The sequence below is a fragment of the Lactuca serriola genome, chromosome 4 (assembly GCF_051521515.1).
Source record: "Lactuca serriola cultivar US96UC23 chromosome 4, Lser_US96UC23_V15, whole genome shotgun sequence".
In the NCBI taxonomy this organism is placed as follows: domain Eukaryota; kingdom Viridiplantae; phylum Streptophyta; class Magnoliopsida; order Asterales; family Asteraceae; genus Lactuca; species Lactuca serriola.
In genome coordinates this window covers 388,413,933-388,436,447 of record NC_136411.1, presented here as the reverse complement: position 1 = coordinate 388,436,447, position 22,515 = coordinate 388,413,933, and the positions used below count along the sequence as shown (strand labels likewise).

Below are 22,515 nucleotides of genomic sequence, written 5' to 3'. Positions count from 1 at the left end.
AACTATACGATAGTCTACATATGCTAATATTGACAAGTAAATGTCATATTATGGGTACTTCTGGACTTTATTGATTTTTGTAATAAAATGAGACATAAGAAAGATACATTCGTCACCCTCTTTAGCTATATATAAGCTCATTTTCCAAATCAACATGGGGCGTCATGGAATGATGAGAAAAAGGTGCATTTGTATCATAATCATGGAAAAAAAAAGATCAAGTCTTAAATGTGAGACACATCTAAATAATTTACTTCACCTTTAATGTAGCTTTTTGCATGGATGAGGTGAACATCCCGCCATAATTCAGATTTATGTTGAAGATGGTTTTATAATCCCCTATAAAAAAAAGACCCAACTACATAAATAGAAATCTTATTAGACAAATAGAGATTAAAAAACATAACACAAACATATAGCTAACAACATAGAATCAAAGCCAACAAATATACCAAATAGCTAATAACACATAATCAAAGCCATGATATAAAAAATTAAAGGTAATAACATAGAATCAAAAGCTGGAATAAATATTACATACCATATATAAACTTTGATGTCAACATGATAACACTTCTCCTACCCTACATTGTGAAAACATGTGTATTGGAGTCTACTGAGTTGGATCATGGATGAGCATTGATTTTGACTTGAGCTTTACTTTTTTTACTGGATTGAAAATAAAGAAGAAACAAAGAGAGAAATAGAATGACACGCTTGTGGAAAATACCAAACTATCTTCATTTGCATGGCACATGACGGTTCTTGACAACAAGAAACAAAAGAGAGTTAGCGTGAAGGACAAACTTTGCTAATTTTGATTGAAATATGGACCAAATTTGAAGCAATCACCAACATTGAAGTAAAGTTGTTATTTTGAACAAACCTCTAGGAGCAAATATGTAATTTACTCTTTAATATATTTGCAAAGCTTTCCTATATTTTAGTTATCTTTCAAAAAATTATTATCACCGGAATGAAAGATTTGTTTTATATTTGCTCAGCAATTTCAACCCATTTACTATTTTTTTTTTTTAAATTACAACCTATTTACTATTTTCTTTTTTACTTTTATCTTATATATAAAAAGGCACTGAAAAACTTGAGAGCCTCTTCGACTCTTCGTATCATTTGACATAATAAAATATATAGATTCGGAAAAACTTTTATAATTACTGTGATTCTCATAGTGTAACTATTTGAGTACTTTTGCCCGCGTTTTTTGGTCTCTTTTTCTTTATCACAAATTTTAAACTTTTTTTTTAGAAAATCTCTAAAGAAACGTTTATGTTTATTCAAAAATTTACTTTAATGACTAAAATATAAAACACGATCTCTTAATAGAGCGAAATACGCGGTTAGTAATAGTACCAGAGTAGTTTTCTTAATCACATGGGAATGGCTCCGCGTATTTACCGTAGCCCTAGCCATTATATTTATTGTATAAAGTAAAATGTTTAATAAAGACATGAGAACTTGGTTTTATTTATGAAAAATTAATGATTTTGTTTCTTTTAATAAAAATTTGACAATTTATTTACATAAAATGAGAGTTGTTTATATAAAGCATCGATTTTAGCTTTTAATTTTCAAAACAAATACATATTGAAGGCTAAATAATTCAACGGAAGAATATTATCTATGCCTATTCCTATAAACTGACATAAAGTATTATTTTGTTTTAATTTGATTGTATAATTTTTATTCTATCTACATAAAATATATCATGTATTGAAATAATGTTTCTTTTTTAACTTCCATATAGATTTTTTGCAAATAATTAATTATATGCAACTTCTTAATAAGGTTTTAATCTTATTCTTAGAGTAAGAAAAACCCTATATTAGAGAAAATATAATACGATTACATTAGGATGAAACAACCCGTATAAGGAAAAAATATGATGTAAGATTACAGTTAAACAAGACCAAATACTAGACAATTACATAAAGGTAATATCTTCTATCAGACAAAAAGAATACGTTAATACTATAATAAGATAGTATCATCTCTAAATAGAGAACATATAGTAAGATAATATATCCCTTAATATCCCCTAATCTAATAAATAAAACCAATTTTGCCACGTGACATTCTCTAAGCCCTTCACATTTTATTTTTCCCGCTGAAAATACCAAAGTGAATTTCCAAGTGCCCCTCTTGCTTCCGCTTTAATAGGTATGCATTGACTTTTGAATTGATATACCAAATTATCGGCAATCAGTTTTGAATTCTATAGCAAGAAATTAGGAATTCCATAGAAAAGATTCACTCCTTCACCTTCGTCTCCAATAAAGCTAATCATTTCCTTCACGTTCCTCTCTCGCATTTCAATTTCGCGGGTCTCTCATCTTAGTATACTCTGGTCCCCTTTTGGGTCCCCACAATCTTCACCCATCACTTTCTCTCTTCCAATCCCTATTACAGTACGTTTCTCTCTGCTCCTCCAATTCCTAGGGTTCTTCGTTTCCCTAATTGGCTTTTCTATCTAATTTCATGTTATAGTGACTTGAAAAAATTGCTAACATCTTCAATCGATTTAGGTTGAGTTCAGTAGCAAAACACATGGATTTCATAGTAGCGGTATAAGAATGGAAGCATCAAATCAAATGATTGTGCCAAGAAATCACTTATAATTTCAGGTGTTTACTCAGAAAATCATGTTCTCTTGCCTTGCTTCAACCATTGGGAAGTGAAAATCAAGTTTCATTTTGTAATTTCATGCAATGTCTTGAACATTCTCTAACCTTTTCTCCATTTTCCTTTTGTCAGTGGGTTTTGATGCATCGAAAGATATGTAAAGAAATGTTTTTTCCATTTGACCTATCTTGCACACCATAAGAAGCCCCTACGATTGTTCTCAAAATGGTTTAAATTTTAGGAAAAGGTTCGAAGAGATTCATTGGCTTTCAGTCGAACACCAAGTGTTCGATGAAACTACTCAATGAGGTAACAAATGTTTCCTTCACATTTGATCCATGAATTTGTTATATTTTGATGAGAAGATGGTTTATGTCATTGATTATTTAAAACGACTTGGTTTTTTTGTGAAGTTTATTGTAGGGGTTTGAATATGTATGGGCATTGATGCTTTTTTGGTTGGAGAAAATAAATCAAGCATTTTTTGTTCCATGTTAAGTCTAAAGTTTGTTTGTTTGTTTGTTTGTTTGTTTCTGTTTTGCGATTTCTCATTAGAGAATGGTTTTTGATTTCCCATTTTGATCTACAAATGAGTCTTCTAAGATTTGAATTCCCTCTCCGTTGACCACCACCATGACAGTTACCCTAAAGATTTGTCACCAATCGATATCCATAAATGGCAATCGACAATCATCATGTGTTATACTGGTCCATTGATATGGAAACATCTTGGTATAAAGGTTTGTTTTTCTTGACATTTTAGCTCATTGTGTAATATTAGAGAAATAAAAGAGAATTTAAGCCATTAAAGATCACTAGCTATATTTTTTAAGATTAGTTATATTTATGTTCTCAATTAAAGTCCAGAGATCTGTTACTACTTTTAGTATTTTTTTTTGTTATATTGACTTAGATTGCCGGTTTTTCTTAGGTTTCATGGAAACTGGTTAACTGGTTGATATGTCATGTGCTTTGTTGCTACAATTTGTGCCTATTGCCTATTTTAGTGTTTGATGCTGGAATGTTGTCGTTGATGGTCGTTGTTGCTATTGTTGTTGGCTTTACAATTCTGCCAATAGGAATTAGATTTTGTTGTTGATGTTGGTGGTATGTTTGATGGGTCTTTTTAATGCATGTTATGTTAGTGTTAAACGTCATCGGAAGGTCAAGGCAACTACGTCATCCACTTGAAGTAAGTAGTCAGCTAGCTTTTCTACCTAAAAATTAGATATTTCAGTCTCTCATAGATGGGCCATTCTTATTGGTGTTTTGGTTTATGTAAAACTAAAAGATCCTATTTTCTAAAGATTTGAATTCCCAATAAACAACTATTCATATCCTCAAATAACCATTAAATTCATCTTCATATTCTATTTGCAGCTTTCCATATACATGTAAGTGGTGAAATGGACATTTGTAACACACCTTGTGTAGATTTTCTCAAAGTTTTTTGTTCCAACTATGACTTTTAAGTTCAACAAGCTTTTAGTTTCGAAGTGGAATTCTTTCAATTTTTTGGTAAGAATTTTATTTTTATCTTCCTTACATTTTATTTAATTTCAAAGGCAAGCTCAAATATTTTGGCTAAAAATCGCAATTTACTCTCTCAGATAAACTTTATGTTACACCTCTATTAAAATTACATATTCTAGAAGGGGTAAAAGAGGTAATTCAAACAATTACAGTGTGCAGCTATACATAGAGGCAATTATGTCTTTTTTCTTTTATGCTTCTTATGTGATGTAGAAGTCCTACATTGTGTTGACACAAGTTTGTGGTTACTTTTTTTACAATTGATTATTGGTAGAATGCATTTTTCTGGTATTATTATATTAAAGAAGTTATGTGCTCATATTACTCCAATAAGTTCACTGCCATTCCTGGCAGCATTATGGTGTTGTTGTGGCTCAGAAGTGTGAAGTGTTGTGTCTCCACCCTTTCTGGTTTCTGTCCCCATTGTATTCTACATTCAAATAAGTATAAAGTTTTAACTTACCTGGATGAAGTGTTTTATTTTATAACTTTTAGTAATGTAGCTTATATATTTTTAAGATATATGTTTTCATGTTTACGTGATTTTTGTTTTGTTTATAAAATAATTATCATGTTACAGTCACAAATTAATATTAAAATTATGTTCAAGATGATATTCAATAGTGGGTTTAATTCAAAAGTTTGCAATTTTATAATACTATATATCTCGACCTTGATTTTTGTTATATAAACATTAACGAATTATTCGAATTAATCAAAATATCTATTAAAATTTCATAACAAAAAAACGTTTAAAACGAAGTGCTAATTTCTAATTTGATGCAATATGATAACATAATAATGTTACATAAATTTGATGCCTTGATTAATAAAATTTAAGTTCATATTGATGAAAACTAACCGACTAATATAATTGAGCATGTTTAGTTCAAATGAAAATTTAAACACGATAATCCTTAAAAATTGAATCAAAAAAAGTAAATATAAGTAAAAATTGTGTTTTTCTATGGAATTATTTCAATTTCACTTTAAATAACAAAAGTAAGATTTTACCCAACAAACGTTTTTTCTTCCCATGCGCTTCCTTTTGGTTGCGTCATCATCTCCGTATATTCAACAATAATCATGCAACAAAAGTACGAGTTTTAAAAATCTCTGTTTGTCAATTAAATACTTACAATTTACAAAGTTACTTCAAATAGGAAACATATACTAATAAAAACACCATCATTGCACGAATTTCAAGGTTATGGTCAGAAAAGATAAAGAAGAAACACATTGACCCAATAAATAAATGTAAAGTTTTGAAAACAACGATGAAAACGACAACAATTTCTATTATTCTCACAAAATTACTTTGAAATTAAATACTTACAAATCACAAAGTTATTAAAAAAATACAATATTCTAATTATAATTTTTCTAAATTAATGATATATTATTTTATTACATAATTAATTTTTTAATTCTATTTAAAATTAACACCCGTGGGTTCCATGGGTTTTAACCTTGTGTGTGTGTTATATATATATATATATATATATATATATATATATATATATATATATATATATATATATATATATATATATATATATATATATATATGAGAAATATTATACGGAAAACAAAAAAACCCTAAAAATCATGAAAATACATAAAAAATACTTAGAGATCACAATTTTTTTTGACTTTATATTCTTAAAAATCGCAGCTTTTTATTAATTTGCTGAAAAAAAAATCGATTATTTTATTTTATTTTTATTTTTTGGTTTTTTTTTCAAAAAACAATTTCAGCGAAATTAAATAAAAAATTGTGATTTTTAAGAATAAAAATCCAAAAAAAATAATTGTGATCTCTAAGTATTTTTTTTTCATGTATTTTTATGATTTTTAAGGTTTTTTGGTTATATATATATATATATATATATATATATATATATATATATATATATATATATATATATATATATATATATTGTCACACCCAAACCCGAATGGCGGAAACGTCTGGGGCAAATGGAGTGACTTCATATACAGTATCATAACAATTGAATATAAATGAATCATAGCAACCGAAACATCATACATTGAGATTACAAGTTTACATTGTTTACAAACTTCGATTACTCAAAAATTAAATACAAATACTGAAAAGTAAAAAACATGATGCAACACCACCTACCCTCAAAATGTTTACATACCTGTTTACTGGTTTCCTAAGAATACATGTGATTTTGAAAAGTGTCGACAATTAAGTTGGTGAGTTCATAAGCATTTTGTGAGAGAAGGATTTGTAACGTTTCGTGTAAAATGATTTTTGTATGTTTCTAGAAAATCCAATATTTTTTAAATATTAACTGTATTCTTATACCCTAAGACCTAAAATGTAAGTAATGTTGTATTGATAAATACTATGTAGTTTTATCTTTTTATAAAACTAGTGAAGTGTAAGTTACCCCGTAAACCGAATAGTTTTGTTAATCCCTATGTAAGTTATTATGATTGATATGTCTGAACGACGTGCTTTACGCGTCGGAGCTGGTAGACATTTGTCACCCTAGACTTTTCGGTCTAACTGTAGCTAACAACTGAGGGGCGGGGTTGTCAATATCGTATAGATCTATACACAATTATCTCGCTCCCCCTTAACGAGACTCTGGTTATAATACATGACTCAAGGTATACACAAGGTAGGTACGGTGAAGCGAATGTCTCACAAGAGCATCAACAGATTTACATGAATTATGACTCATTTTTCTTGTAAATGACATAACTATACCTTTAAATAATTATATGTTTCTTTAGAAATGATAGTGTAGTGTTTGTGACTTCCAAATTGTACCAATTATAGTTTAATATGTGTGTTGGTCAAAACTATTTGTATGATCATATATATAAATGCATATAAGTTAACATGTCTAGATGTTTTTAAAGAATATATCATGTAAACTTACATCTAACATAAGTATAAGAGTTTTTAGTATGATAAAGACAATTGCTAGTTTTTGATTTTTCTGTCCATCTTTGTAGAAAAATTATAGAAAAATCATCGTAAGTAGAAATTTGGATCCGTAAAATCTCAGAGTTTAGAAAATGAATCTACTTTGTCCATAATATTTTCCCTGACCTTATTTGGTTCCTAACCAAAGTGAAAATGTTCATTTTTACAGTCTGGTCCGAAAATATTCTGAAATGATAGGCAGTTTTGTAAAAATCACCATAAATTGTAGACAAATCGTATAAACGCGTGCGAGTAGTCTTTAAAAAGGTATAGACCTGAACTATTTGCCTATTGAATAGTTTTGAAATATATTAAGTTTAAGAATTGTAAAACAGTCCGTGAACAGATCACAACTTTTCTGTAAAAAGTTGATTTTTAAGCTTAGATATGTTTTAGTGACCTAACTTGTATTTTTTAGTTTACAAAGCCTTTAGATAATCCAAGTAGGATTTGTTTACATGTATTCCCCCCCCCCCCCCCCCCCAATAAAAAAAACTTGGAAAAACTTGAAAATGAAGGGGGTATGAACTCACCTTGAGTGGATTTCTTTGTGGATAACGAGATGAAGATGAAGATCCTCAAGCTTAGAACACTTGCAGATGGTTGAAGAACACTTGAAGATGGTATTACCCTATGGATAATAACACATATAATGTGTTTAAATGTAACAAAACTAGTATGAATGTGTAAAAAAACACTAGATTAACAAGGAATGCTTACCAAAAATCCTAAGAACCAACTTGGAGGGATGGGTCTTTGGAAGACTTGAACTTGTTCTTGAGAGGATTATAAAGGACTGAAGAAGATGAAGTGAGAGATGAAGAGGAAGAGAGGGGGGAGAGGTGAATGAAATTATGAGGGAGGTAGGGTAGTGGGATGGGTTGGGGGTAAGGGGTGGGGTGAGGTGATGTTTGCATTGTTATATGTTGGGTAATAGTCTTGATACATGTTGGTTAATGTTTTATGTTGGGAAAATATATAAAACTCATGTCACTAAGCTAACTCTTCTTATGTTTATAAAAATCTAGGTAATTTATAAAAGTGGGTTAATTTTTATAAAAATATGATATTCTTTATAAAAAATGTGGTATTTTTATAAAGAAAATATGGTATAAATGATGTATAAATATTTAATTTGAATTATAAAAATTCAAATTGTTAATAAAATCATTATAATAATATGTTACACGAAAATTAGGTTGATCCCTAAATTATTTTCGTTAAAAACGTTTTAGGCCGGGTATGGAATTTGTCGTATTTAGTGATGAATTCACCAAAAAATAGTATTTGTAGCATTTGCCATGTAGTTTAAGGATTATGAATTCCACTACATCGTGTTATGAATATTATTTATACTAAAATAATATAAAATTGAATTACCGAATTGTTATGATACTAACCTTATTTAGGGTTTATGTTCTATAATTTCCAATAAGAGTGGTGCTTTGTATTATAACTTGTCAATCATACATTGGACGCATTAGGGAATATCACAATTCACCTAAAATTCTAATACAAGTTGAGTTGACCTAGTTAACTTTTTTTGACTTTGTTTGACTCAGAATTGACAGTTGTCCCATCATCCCCCCGTTAAAAGGAATTTCGTCCCGAAATTTGCATCTTGGACGGGTTCTTGTAACTTAGGAAAAAGTTGTGGGTACTTCTGTTTCATTTGATCTTCTTATTCCCAAGTGAATTCGGGTCCTTGTTTGGCATTTCAACGGACCTTCACTATAAGTATTCGGCTCTGTTTTCGTTCTCTCGATCTTCCTGTCTATAATTTCTACAGGCTCCTCGACGAAATGGAGATTCTTGTTTACTTTAATCTCATCAAGAGGGGTGAAGAGAGTTTGGTCAGATAGGCATTTCTTTAGATTGGTCACGTGTAAGGTGGGGTGTATGTTGTTGAGTTCTTGCGGTAGCTGAAGCTTATAAGCCACCAGACCGATCCTGGCGAGGATCTCGAATGGTCCAATGTACCTTGGATTCAATTTTCCACGCTCCCCAAAGCGTATCATTCCCTTCCAAGGAGAGACCTTTAACAACACGCGGTCGCCGACTTGAATTTCCAAGGGTTTCCGTCGTTTATCCGCGTAACTCTTTTGTCGGTCCCTAGATGCCTTCAGTCGTTCCGGAGTTTGGACGATCTTTTCGGTTGTCCCTCTGATGATCTCTGGGCTGGTGATGGTGCTGTCAGGTACTTGCCCCCTTGCTAGCTATGTGTCACCCATTTCAGCCCAACATAGGGGTGGCCTGCAATTGCTTCCATATAGGGTTTCAAGGCTTCAAGCTTGTGCCTCTTCGATCTTCAGGGTGGATGTGAATGGATGGTCATGGCCAATGAAGATTGTGTACTTGAAGCCCTAAAGGTAGTGTCTCTAGACCTTAAGGCGAACACTATTGTCACCAAGGTTAAGGTTGCGTGTGGTGTAGTTGGCTTTATAAATCTGAGGTTGTCTCGGGAATTTCTTTCTAGGGAATTCTGAGCTAGTGGTATGCTGAATTTTCATCGTTCCTTGAAGTTGGTTGAATAGATCGTCGATTTGAAATAGGGGATATTGGCCCTTGATGGCGGGTTCGTTTGGATCTTGGCAATCAATTGTCATATGGACAATTCACCCTTCCTCTTTACGAGCTATACGGGTGCTCCCTGAGGTTAGAGGCTCGGTATGATAATTTCCTTATTTGTTAGATCGTTCCATCGACTGGACAATTCTTGTATTTACATAGGTGCTAACTGGTATTAGGGATTTGGCTACGTGAGTGGTTCCAAGGGTTAGGTCGATTCTGAACTCAACTTGGCACACGGGTGGTATTACTGGAAGGTGTTTTGGGAACACATCGGGAAAGTTATAGGATTCTGGGATATCCTTGATGTCTTTCACTCCCTGTTCTTTATTACTATTGTGGGATAAGAAAGAGTGTGGTACCCCTCGCATAGGTACTTCTGATCCTGGATGCAAAGGACAATTCGGATGTGTGTGTCGGGTGTGTTGTTATAGATAACACGGGTTTCGTTATTTAGTGAGTTAAGTCGAACGGTTTCTAGTAAAATATGATGTTGGTTTGGCAAGGGATTATCTAAAACATGTAAATGGTCACGTCGGAGTTTCCTACTGTCACTAATATTACGTGAATGTTTGAGGGTTTTGATTTAGCATGCAATTATACTTTGTGACCTACGAGTTTCCTTTTCGCACCTCTATTGTAAAGTATGCATGCGTATGAGTTAGTTGGGTAGAAATGTATTGGTAATCATAGTAGGGTCCTTCATTGCCTCCTCGTGTTCCATTGTTGAAATGCTTCCAACACCTCTGACATCTTTGTTCTTAGTCCTTGTGCACTCCTTCTTGAAATGCCCTGCCTCTCCACATCCGTAGCAAGCCCAACTCACCTTTGTAATAGTGTGTAACATCTGGTCTTCCAGGTATATTGTTTATTTATTTATTTTTAAGATCTATTGAACAACTCGACGAGTTGATGCTACAACTCGTTGAGTAGAGTCACGTTGTGCCACGTGGGATTAATGATCTACTCCACGTGTCAAAGAGTCGACTCGCTGAGTAGACGCTGCGAAGTGAAACCCTAAATCCCCGGGTTTGGGGCCTATTTAAGGGCACTTATAGCCACATTTGCGGATCATCGGCTGCTTACCTTCACTGAGAGAAACCCTAATCGCCTTTGAGCTAATAGAGAGAGTGTTGAGAAAATATTAAGTATTTTGGTGCATCTTTGGAAGAGAAGAGATGGATTTCAAGCAAGGATCAAGAGGAGGCTGTTAGATCTATTGCTATTCATCCAAGAGCTTCTGTAAAAGGTATAAAGTTTATACCTTTCTCATTAGTTTGGGTAGATATCATATTATTGGAATTTAGGGCTTCTTTTCCATCTAATATTAGGACTTTGAGTGTATTAAGCACATATAGAGATTTGGAATTCAGATATGGAACTTGTGAGGTCCCTAGAATCCAAAGGTCCCTGCTTTATTCATCCATAATAAAGCCTTGAGTGAAAAACCCTTAATAGAGCATGTTCTTGGCATTTCAAGCCCTAAGTGCCATGCATGAACGTAAAGCTCGTAGCTTTATGTGATAAACGAGCCTTAAGATCTTAGATCTAGAGTGAGAGAGGGTTTTCTGCCTTGAAATCGTCTGATTACGACATGGGTTTGGATGGACTCGCCGAGTCGATGAGTCGACTCGATGAGTCAGTTAGGGTTTGTCCCGATGAGTTGGCCATGCTATATCTCAGCGAGTTAGGGGGTTAACTCGACGAGCTGGACCTTCGTGAGACTTCTGGGGAACGAGTGGACTCGACGAGTCACATGAGTGCACTCGGCGAGTCAGGTCAAACCTAGACAGCTGACTCGAGTTTTACTTCTATTGACTTTAGGGTTTGGTCAACATGAGTAATGGAGACCATGGAGGGGTAAAATGGTCTTTTACCAATTCCAAGAGTTAGAGAGAAAGAGAGAACAACCTTTGGTGTATTTGAGTATGAGTAGAGTATTAATTAGAGATAATTATCCAATGTGTTAGGCGGAGGCTAGTTCGAGATTTTCGAGTACGAGACTTTTACTTGCTAGTTTACGAGGTGAGTCTTCTCACTATACTTACCATGAGTGGTATCTTTGTGTGACTGAGATGCTTATTGTGCTTACCTGTATATCTTAATATTCGGCATTATGTCTTTGTGATTTATGTTGAGTATTATTATTATGAGCTTATTGAGTTGGGGTCGGAGGGTCCTACTGAGATACATTGACCGGAGGGTCTTACTGAGTTATAGCCTAGAGTGGCTAATGAACTGTGCGTGGTATTTTGGGGAACTCACTAAGCTTCGTGCTTACCATGTTATGTGTTATGTGTTTCAGGTACTTCTCAGGATCATGGGAAGGCGCCGGCTTGATTGTACACACATCAGAGATTGAGTTATGATTGAGAGGATCCTGGAGTTTTGATATATATAGTTTTTGGATATGAGATTTGATGATTTGACATTATGACATTTTGTGATTTTATTATTGAGATAAATGTGTTTCTAAATTGAAAATTTTGGTTTGAAAATTTACGTTGTTACAAGTTGGTATCAGAGCCTTGGTTTGAGGGATTCGGATGCACCTCCGGGTGTGTTTGGACTCCAACTGAGGATTTGAGAAAAAGTTTCAAAAGAAATGATTTTTCTAAAACAAGAAAGAGTTTTAAGAGAAAACGAGTTGGAGCTGTGTGTACAATCAGCCAGAGCCTGAACGATGATTTCCCAAAATACCCTTACTTTTGTGTTATGAGATATTTATTTAGAATTGCATGCTAGAGATTAGGCTAGGTAGTTCATATTCTAGGGCTAGAGTTGCCTGATTTGTGATGCCTTAGCCTAGGAGATGCTTTTGATCAGTGTTATCTGTTATTTGCTTGCGTATGTGTTGAGTTCTAAGTCAGGAGATAATCTAGTAAGAGATACTTAGATGAGCTTGAGAGGGGTCTTCTGAGAGAGTAGTCTGTGATTCGTGAGATATAGAGTATTTGTGAATTAGAATCCTAAGAGGAGGACTTGGGGTGACTACCGGTGGGGTGTGGAAGGTAGTATTCGGCCCATACTACTGAAAGCACCCGGTCTGTATGCAATCCAAGTAAGAATCCTTATGATACTAAAGAGCAAGTAGGGATGAGTAGTCGAGTTTAAGTATGCTCGAGCGAGTCTATGATGATTTTGTGTTGTGTTTCAGATACATCATGGTAGGTACACGCCACACCCCAGAGAGCAGTGGAGTTAGCGATGATGAGATTCGCAGGATGATTCATGATGAGGTGGACGCAACCATATGAGAGGCTATTCTGAAGATGTTTGGGTATGTTAAGACCACTTTGATCGAGACGTTTGACGAGCGATATCTTGCAGTTTCTGAGGCGGCGGCTGCTGTAGCTGTCGCTGCTGCCAGGCCATAGGAAGGTGACTCGTTGCTGTACTGGGAGTTCAACAACACGAAGCCACCAGAGTTTGATGGGAATCAAGATCTGATTGTTGCGATGAGATGGATCTCTAATATCGAGGGGTGTTTCTACACTTGTTCATGCCCAGAGCATTTGAGGGTACGGTTCGTGCTGAACCAGCTTCGCTTGGGAGCGAAGGACTGGTGGAAGTTTGTGACGGCCAGTTTTACTCCTGTAGAGCACATTGCAGTGACTTGGGAGAGGTTTAATGTGATGTTCCGAGATGAGTATGTACCCTCGGTGGCGAGGGAACGGTTGGCCCAGGAGTTTCTGTCTCTCAAGCAGAAGACAGAGTCGGTGACTGAGATTACACAGATGTTTCACGAGAGGGCACTGTTCTGCCCTGATCATGTGTTGACTGAGAACGCGTGCATGAGTAGGTATTTGAGCATTATGAGGAGGGATATTCAAGAGTTCATTGCAAACTCGTCTTATCGGACATTTTCTGAGCTTCAGGAAAATGCCAGGAGGAGGGAGATTGAGCTGGAGACTCAGGCCATGGAGGATACGGAGTCTCAGGGGAGAGACCGGAGGCCGGCGCAGTCACAGCCGGTAGCAAAGCGGGATAAGCCCGCTGATTCGAGGAATGGGGGATAGTACGGTCGCACATGTGGAAAGTGCGAGAAGATTCATGGTTAGTCGTGTTGAGCGGGGATTTGCTACAAATGTGGCAAGGAGGGGCATATGGCGAAGGATTGCCTCAAGGGGTTTGCAGTTTGCTTACACTGCAACCAGACTGGCCACCTGAAGGCCGAGTGCCCCCAGCTTCGTCATGGATCAGCACAGGGATCTGCACATGCTGCTTTACGTGCTACTGCTAGTCGGCTGGTGAAGACCAAGGTTCCGAGGGCTAGTGGTAGAGCTTTTCAGCTGACAACGTAGGAGGTCCGCGCAGCACCTGATGTTGTGGCTGGTACGTATTTCCTTATTTATTTAATTATTTTGAGATTTATTGTGCTTATTTTGTGCTATATTTATGTACATTTTTTGTGAGTTCTATACCTGCTTTAGTGTTATTTGACTCGGGTGCAAGTCGATCCTTCATGTCCTTAGCTTTTAGTCATCACATCAGTATCCCATGTGAGGCATTGAGCCGACCTTTGAGGATTTCTATAGCTGACGAGCATGCGTTTTCGCTACTGATGTGTTACGAGCATGTGTGTTGGAGATTTTTGGTGTCGAGTATCTGATTAATCTGGTACCGATTGTGATGGGGGATGTGACAACCCGATATTTCAACTCTATGTAATGACCTAAAAAGTCAAGTATTGTAACCACATTTGATATAATGAAATTAACTTCGAAAATAAAAAGTCCAAAAAGTCTCTAAATAATTACCTACTATGTTTGATGTCATTAAACCGTGATCGTACATAAAAAGAACACCTAAATCTGACTTCGTATAAAGAAGTTACGATTTTTCCAAGTTCGGCTTAGTGACAGACAGCTAAAAACTCGAAACGAAGATCGAGCGACTTTTGGTCGGAATGACCTAAACGAGAATCGAACGTCTCAACAATAGTATTTCAACGATAAAAAGTCCGGCAAAAATAGACGTCAGATAAAGAAGTTATGAATTTCTAACGAAATTTTCTTACCGCGACCTTTTAAAAATAAATAATAAAAATAATTTCAAAATTTGCCGACGGAATTTAAACGAAAGTTGTAGAGCGTAGTCTCACTTTCGCGTGGATATAAAGAGCGTCGAAAACGGAGTTCGTATGAAGAAGATATGAATTATTGAAGTTTATTAAATAATTAATATATAAATTTTATTAATAAACCTTGGTATTATCCGAAGGAGGAGTCATCAGGTCGGGCGTATGCTCGTACGCCCAGCGTACTCGAGGCCTAGGCCTCGGATCGTCCACATCGCGCTCTATGCGAAGCTAGGTCGTCCCATCCGGAGTCCGAAGCAGTCGAGGATGCGCTCATGCGTGACGCATGAGTACGTCCAGCGTACCGAGGCGGTTCCCACTCCCTATAAAAGGGATGCGAGGGTTCCGAAGAAAGGGCTCAATTTCTCCCAACTTTCTTGCGTTCTTGCCTCGTTTTCCATGCCCGTGCTAACCCGAAGCCCCGGTTACCTTGCTCAAGTCCCGAAGGTCGTTTGTGCTCCCGAGATTCCCGAGAATCCCGAGAAAATCCGCTTTCTCGAGTCGAAGTTCTGCTTGGTTTTCATCTCGCCTTTTTCCGACTTTTCAAGTGAGTTCATACCCCTTAATTAACCTTTTAATTGTTCTATAAATTCTTTTATATGCTTTCAAGGGGGGGAATACAAGTAAAACACACAATTATTAGTGTGTTATATAAAGATTTATTATACATTTTTTATCAATAGAATCATATGTGATTTATAAACTTTACAGGAAAACTTTCGTATGCAAAAATATATCACGATAACATTAGATCTTTTGAAATGAAAAATGTTCTTATATATGTATAAATCAAACACTCTGCTTAGACTGCATGTATATGTGTCCAACTTAGACACTATAAAAATTTATACTTTCATAACAAGTGATTCAGTTTCTAGGGATTTCTAAACAAACGAGACACACTTTTAGAAAACTATAATAGGTATAGTTTTACGAGAACATTATCAACTTTTACATACTATAAACACTATTTTCAAGAAGTCACTTTCACATACAAGAACAAACGAACATTTTAACACGTAAATCTGTTTTTATACTAAGTTTTGTGAGACATTAACTTCACGTACGTTCGAGTACACATTTCAAGTCCTGTATTATATACCAGAATCCATTGGAGGGGGAGCATGGTGTTTGTGTATAGATCTATACGGGCTTGACAACCCCGCGCCCTGACTGTTAGCTACAGTACACCATTTGGGTGACAAACGTCAGAACATTCCAACGCCTGAAGAACGTTGTGTATAGGCAAATCTAGTCCATAGCATGGTTATAAAACTCACATGGGGTATTAAAAAGACATTGATTTATGGGGTTTTCAGACGTATTGGAAATTTTATACGTACATACATTTTCTAGAAACAAACATTGGTCTTGATAGAAGGCTACATTTATGCTAGTAGAAAATATGGGATTTTCTAGGAACAAACAAACAAAAACAAAACATTTCATTTCATACAAACATTGTCATTTATCACTTATGAAACTCACCAGCTTAAATGTTGATCTACTCTTTCAAAACTACTTGTATGTCCCAGGGATTCAGTAATTACAGGTAACAAACAACTTTTGAAGAAAGGACGCTGCGGCGCCAGTTTAAATTCATATTTTGGCATCATATTGTAATTGGTTTTGAACATGTACCTTTTAACAATGTAAACTTTCAATTATATATATGATGGTTGTATTGCTTTCTTTACTATGTATTCATTTGTTACGCTACCACATGAAGTCATCCGCCCCCGAACGTTTCCGCCGTTCCGGTTTGGGGGTGTGACAGATTGGTATCAGAGCAATGTTTATAGTCAACTAAGTATATCGAACCACATAAGATATACAAACTATAAATGCTTAAGGGACTAATACTCTCTGATAAAACATTTTTTGTTTTATGCCTAAGCCGCGTATCGTTTAACTTAAATTGTTAGTTCAATTAAGTACAAATACATGCATACAACAACTTATTTTCATGATTATAACTATACAAGAAGTATTTAGACAAGTTGGACACTACGATTAAGACTCGATGTATGTAATCAGATTTGGGAAAAATATAGCATGATCAACTATATTTGTCCGAGATCGGACCAATGTATATCAAGGAATGCTCGTAGTGAGCAACAAGTCAAAACTTACCAAAACATCAAGAGAATCAAACACACGAATTTAAACACTATAGGAGTATTTATTGCATAAAATAGCTTATCATACATGTTTAGTCTTACATGTTCCAAACATTATTCAATTCTCATAACCCTATTCTCGTACAGTCAAATGGCTGGATTTCACCACCCCGGCGACCCCTACTATCCCAACCAAGGCAACGGGGGATGGATCGAAGAGGATCCTGAGGAGGACGAAGAACCCATAGAATTGGACGAAGAGGATGACTCCGGTACTGACTCAGAGCCGGAAGTGATCAACCCACCACCCGCACAACCTCCCGCCTTCGTAAGGAACTTTCAAGGACCGACTCCCGTTTGGGGAAGTCACCTCCACCATTGGAGCCAACAACAAAGTCTACGCCCTCCCTACGGCATGTGCTGAGACTTCTACGATGTCCGCGGCGGCGGTTCAGCCGATCGGACACTCCCAGTCATGGTGGGCAAACTAGCCAACGAGTCCTACCAATCCGGATTTCAAGCTAGCCGGATTCGGGAAGTTAACGTGGAAGTACAGGTTCACACTTCCGACATCTGTAGGCTGGACAGAGCTCAGGACAATGCCCAACTCCAAACTGAGGCATTCCAAGCGCAAATGATTGCATCCCTCGCCGAATTGAGGGAACAACAAGCCGCCTTCGATAGGCGTCTTATGGAATCGAAGCAATCGGATCCGGAGTCAAGCTCCAAGCGCAACCTATGTCGCAAGTAGTACTTGCCAAAACCTCAAATTTTGTTATAAGTTAGGAACTCGGCTAAAAGTTTTTATTTTCCTTAAACTTTGTAACCGGAGACCCTTATAGGGGTCAAATTTTCATGATCGTTGTATCAACTATTATATTAATATAAGTGGCACTATTATTACTACGTTGAGTATTTCGTTCGATCCTCAAAATGTTATGGAAAAACCATATGCTTGTTTCGTATTCCAGTCTTACAAATAACTTTCATTCTTCTATCTTTGAGGCTCATACTATCATCTGTTGTTGAACTATAGCAATTTAGTTCATGAGACACATTCATTTTCTATGCTATGGAATTCTTATCTTTATCTTTTCAACCTATAGTTGAAGGATGCCTCCGCGTAGAAACCCGAGACGAAACAACGGTGGGGAAACACCTCTACCACCACTACCTCCACCTCCTCAATTTGATGTTGTCATGTTCCAAGCAGCAGTCACTGCAGCTGTAGCAGTTGCCATGTCACAGATCAATAACCCGGTTACTACTGGCTCGGGAACTGGCACACATCCATCCAACCATAGCGAGAGTCATGGGCAATCCCGAAAATGCACCTATAAGGACTTTACTAATGCCAAACCCCGGATGTTTAATGTAGGGGTGAGCAAAAACCTCACCGCAACTAAAAATAACCGCAAAAACCGCATAAACCGCAGCCAAAAAACCGCAACCGCAATAAAAACCGATTGTGAGGTTTTCTGTTTTTCAAAAACCGCAAATTTGCGGTGCAGTGCGGTTATTAGTTTCCAAAAACCGCAAAAAAACCGCACCGCACCGCATATATTATATACAATTTTCTTTATCAATTATTAGTTTATTAAATATTAAAAATAAGACAAGTTTCATGAATGTAAGACGGATAAAATACTAGAAGACAAAAGTGTTGGTTTTTTCTTATGTTTAACTTTGTAAAATGATGAAATTAGACAATTTTAAGATATTTATTGTTAATTACAATTGATTTGACGTTTTTAAGATATTAGTTGTTTGTGGTTTAAGTTAAATAGTTAATTGTCTTATACCTTATGGTTTATTTATTATTACAAGTAATATGTTTGAACACTTAAAACTATTTGAGCTCTAAACTGTGGTTAAAAACCACACAAAATAACCGCACCAAATCCATGTGGTTAATAACCGCAACAAAGAAAAACAAAACCGCACCACAAAAATAACCGCACCACAAAAATAACCGCCTAACCGCACCGCAAAAATAACCGCACCATGCGGTTTTGAAAATGGATTAACCGCCTTTGCGGTTAGTGGTGAGGTTTTGGCTAATAACCACACTGAACCGTACCGCGCTCACCCCTAGTTTAATGGAACCGGTGGTGTGATGATTCTGATGCAGTGGATCGAAAGGACAGAATCAGTCTTTAAAATCTGCTCCTGTCCCGAACACAGCAAAGTCAAGTTTTCAACTTACACGCTTACCGATAGAGCTTTAACTTGGTGGAATGGCCACGTTAAGGTACTTACTCTGATGGTGGCGAATTCAATAAGCTGGGAAAGCTTAAAAATCATGCTGATGAGAGAGTATTGTCCACGAGGAGAGATTCAAAAACTCGAGCACGAACTCTGGACGCTCGGAATGATTGGTACCGACATAGCAACTTATACCAACAGATTCTGTGATCTGGCAATCCTTTGCCCGAATATGATTGCTCCTGAGAGCAAGAAAATAGAGAGATACATTTGGGGACTGTCGCCCAAAATTCAGTCGAGCGTGTTAGCTTCAAAGCCTGACACTTTTGAAAGTGCCAAAGAGCTGGCACAATCTCTCATTGATCACGGAAGTCATTAGAACTCGGCAATTGCTACACTAGAACCACAAAAAGGAAACAACAACAACAATAACAGGAAGAGAGGATGGAGTAAAGGGAAGGGTGGGTCTTCCCAAGAATCCTCGAAGAAACAACAACTAGTTACAGTGAATGCTGCTATTGTACCTACTACTGTTCCTACAAATCCCTACCCGACAAAGCCATATGCGGGTAACTTTCCAAAGTGCGCCAAGTGCACTTATCACCACATTGGACCTTGTCGGGAAATGCATTGCTCCAACTGCAACAAAAAGGGACACACTGTCCGTTTCTGCAAAGACCCCGTAAAGCCAATCACTCAAGTTCCCAACGCTGGTGTAGGCCGAGCTTTCTACAATTGTGGCGAGGTGGGCCACTATAAGAGAAACTGCCCAAAGGCAGCAAATACCGGCGGGGTGGGACGAGTTTTGACTATAGGTCACGGAGAAGCCGTAGCTGATCCTACATTAGTTGCTGGTACATTTCTTCTCGATAATTCATATGCATGCATATTGTTCGATAGTGGAGCGGAGAGAAGCTTCGTGAGTCAAAACTTTATTCACTTACTTAAACATAAACCTAGCAAGTTACAAAAAATCATTCACTATAGAGATGGAAAATGGTAAAACGGAAAACACTAACTGCATATACATGGACTGTACATTAACTTTAGACGGTCATTCTTTTCCAATCAACCTCATGTCGGTCCAAATTAAAAGTTTCGACGTCATAGTCGGCATGGATTGGTTAAGTCTTCTTCGCTCCAACATCATGTGCTTTGAGAAAGCAGTTCGTCTTAGTCTCCCCAACGATGAAACATTAGTGATATACGGTGACAAATCAAGTACAAACCTTCGCATCATTTCATGCATCCAAGCTCGAAAGTGTTTGCGAAAGGATTGTCATGCCTTTCTTGCACACATTGTCAATACGAGTCAGGGAGTAAAAGATATTAAGAGCATTCCAGAAGTACGCGAGTTTCCCGATATCTTTCCAGAAGAACTACCGGGATTACCACCGCAACGTCAAGTCGAGTTTAGAATCAACTTAGTTCCAGGGGCTACCCCAGTATCGCCTTATCGTCTGGCACCAGCAGAGATGCAAGAACTTTCCAGTCAGCTTAACGAACTCCACCAAAAGGGATTTATTAGACTAAGTTTCTCACCTTGGGGAGCACCGGTCTTGTTTGTAAAGAAGAAAGACGAATCGTTCCACATGTGCATCGACTACAAAGAACTGAACAAACTTACAGTAAAAAATCGTTATCCTCTGCCCCACATTGACGACCTATTTGATCAACTCCAAGGAACAAACTACTTCTCGAAGATAGATCTACGATCCGGATATCACTACTTACGCGTACTAGAGGGGGACATTCCCAAGACAGCCTTCCGAACCCGTTATGGACACTACGAATTTGTAGTGATGCCGTTCGGATTAACCAACGCACCAGCAGTATTCATGGACCTAATGAATAGGGTGTTCCGTCCTTACTTGGATCGGTTCGTCATCGTTTTCATCGATGATATACTTATCTACTCCCGAAGTAAGGAAGAGCATAGTCAGCACCTAAGAAAAGTCTTAGAAACATTACGATTGGAGAAGCTCTATGCGAAGTTCTCTAAATGCGAATTTTGGATTCGAAGAGTCGAATTTTTGGGCCACGTTGTTAGTGAGAAGGGAATACACGTGGACCCCTCCAAAATTAAGGCCATTGAGAACTGGTCGGCACCAAAGACACCTACAGAGATTCGTCAATTTCTAGGTCTCGCTGGCTATTATCGCAGATTCATAAAGAACTTTTTTAGCATTGCGAAACCTCTCACTACATTGACCCAGAAAGGTGTGGCCTTTGACTGGGAAGCAAAACAAGAGAAGGCGTTCCAAACACTGAAACAGGCTTTGTGCACCGCGCCGATACTATCCCTCCCCGAAGGGATAGAAGATTTCGTAGTGTATTGTGATGCATCAAACCAAGGACTTGGTTGTGTTCTTATGCAAAGAGGGAAGGTTATTGCTTATGCCTCCTGTCATCTTAAGACACACGAAGTAAACTATACAACACACGATCTTGAGTTAGGAGCAGTAGTATTTGCTCTAAAGATCTGGAGACACTACTTGTACGGAACAAAAAGTACTATTTTCACCGATCACAGGAGCCTTCAACACATTTTCGATCAGAAGGAGCTCAACATGCGACAACGACGATGGGTCGAGTTACTCAATGACTACGAATGTGAAATTCGTTATCATCCTGGCAAGGCCAATGTGGTAGCTGACGCCCTCAGTCGAAAAGAATACACTGGTCGGAGAGTCAAATCTCTGACTATGACTATCCATTCCCACTTATCCACCCAAATTAAGGAGGCTCAACTGGAAGCTTTGCAACCTGAAAATGTGGCGGGTGAATCCCTGAGAGGAATGGAAAAGAATCTTGAAATCAAGGGTGGCAGAGCATATTATCTCATGGACAGTATCTGGACACCGAAACATGGTGGTTTCAGAGACATGGTCATGGCCGAAGCACACAACACGAGATATTCCGTCCACCCAGGTTCAGATAAAATGTATCTGGATCTTAAGAAACTGTACTGGTGGCCTAACATGAAAGCAGAAATTGCTACCTTCGTAAGTAAATGCCTTACTTGCGCTAAGGTTAAGGTCGAGTATCAGAAACCGTCAGGATTACTACAACAGCCGGAGATACCGGAATGGAAATGGGAACGGATTACTATTGACTTCGTAACCAAGTTTCCCAAGACGACGGGTGGACTCGATACCATATGGGTCATCGTCGACAGATTGACCCAATCCTCACATTTCCTACCAATCAAGGAGACTGACAAGATGGAAAGGCTTACAAGAACTTACATAAGGGAAATAGTGCGACTGCATGGTGTTCCGATATCCATTATCTCCGATAGAGATAGTAGATTCACTTCAAGGTTCTGACAGTCACTACAAAGTTCCTTGGGGACTAGACTAGACATGAGTACAGCCTACCATCCACAAACAGACGGGCAAAGT

The 22,515-nt window shown here is 37.1% G+C and overlaps 1 long non-coding RNA gene across 4 annotated transcripts; it reads left to right on the top strand.

The window, feature by feature from the left end:
- Positions 1–2,195: 2,195 nt before the first annotated feature.
- LOC145097828 (uncharacterized) lies at positions 2,196–4,645 on the top strand. Of its 4 annotated transcripts, none has more exons than XR_013704509.1 (5): positions 2,196–2,426; positions 2,544–2,642; positions 2,773–3,832; positions 4,021–4,158; positions 4,251–4,645. It is a non-coding gene; the product is annotated as an uncharacterized LOC145097828 (long non-coding RNA). The 4 variants fall into 4 exon arrangements; XR_013704511.1 differs by having other exon boundaries at positions 2,197–2,426; positions 2,773–2,949; positions 3,054–3,832; positions 4,021–4,645; XR_013704510.1 differs by having other exon boundaries at positions 2,198–2,426; positions 2,773–3,380; positions 3,572–3,832; positions 4,021–4,645.
- The last annotated feature ends 17,870 nt before the right edge of the window (positions 4,646–22,515 follow it).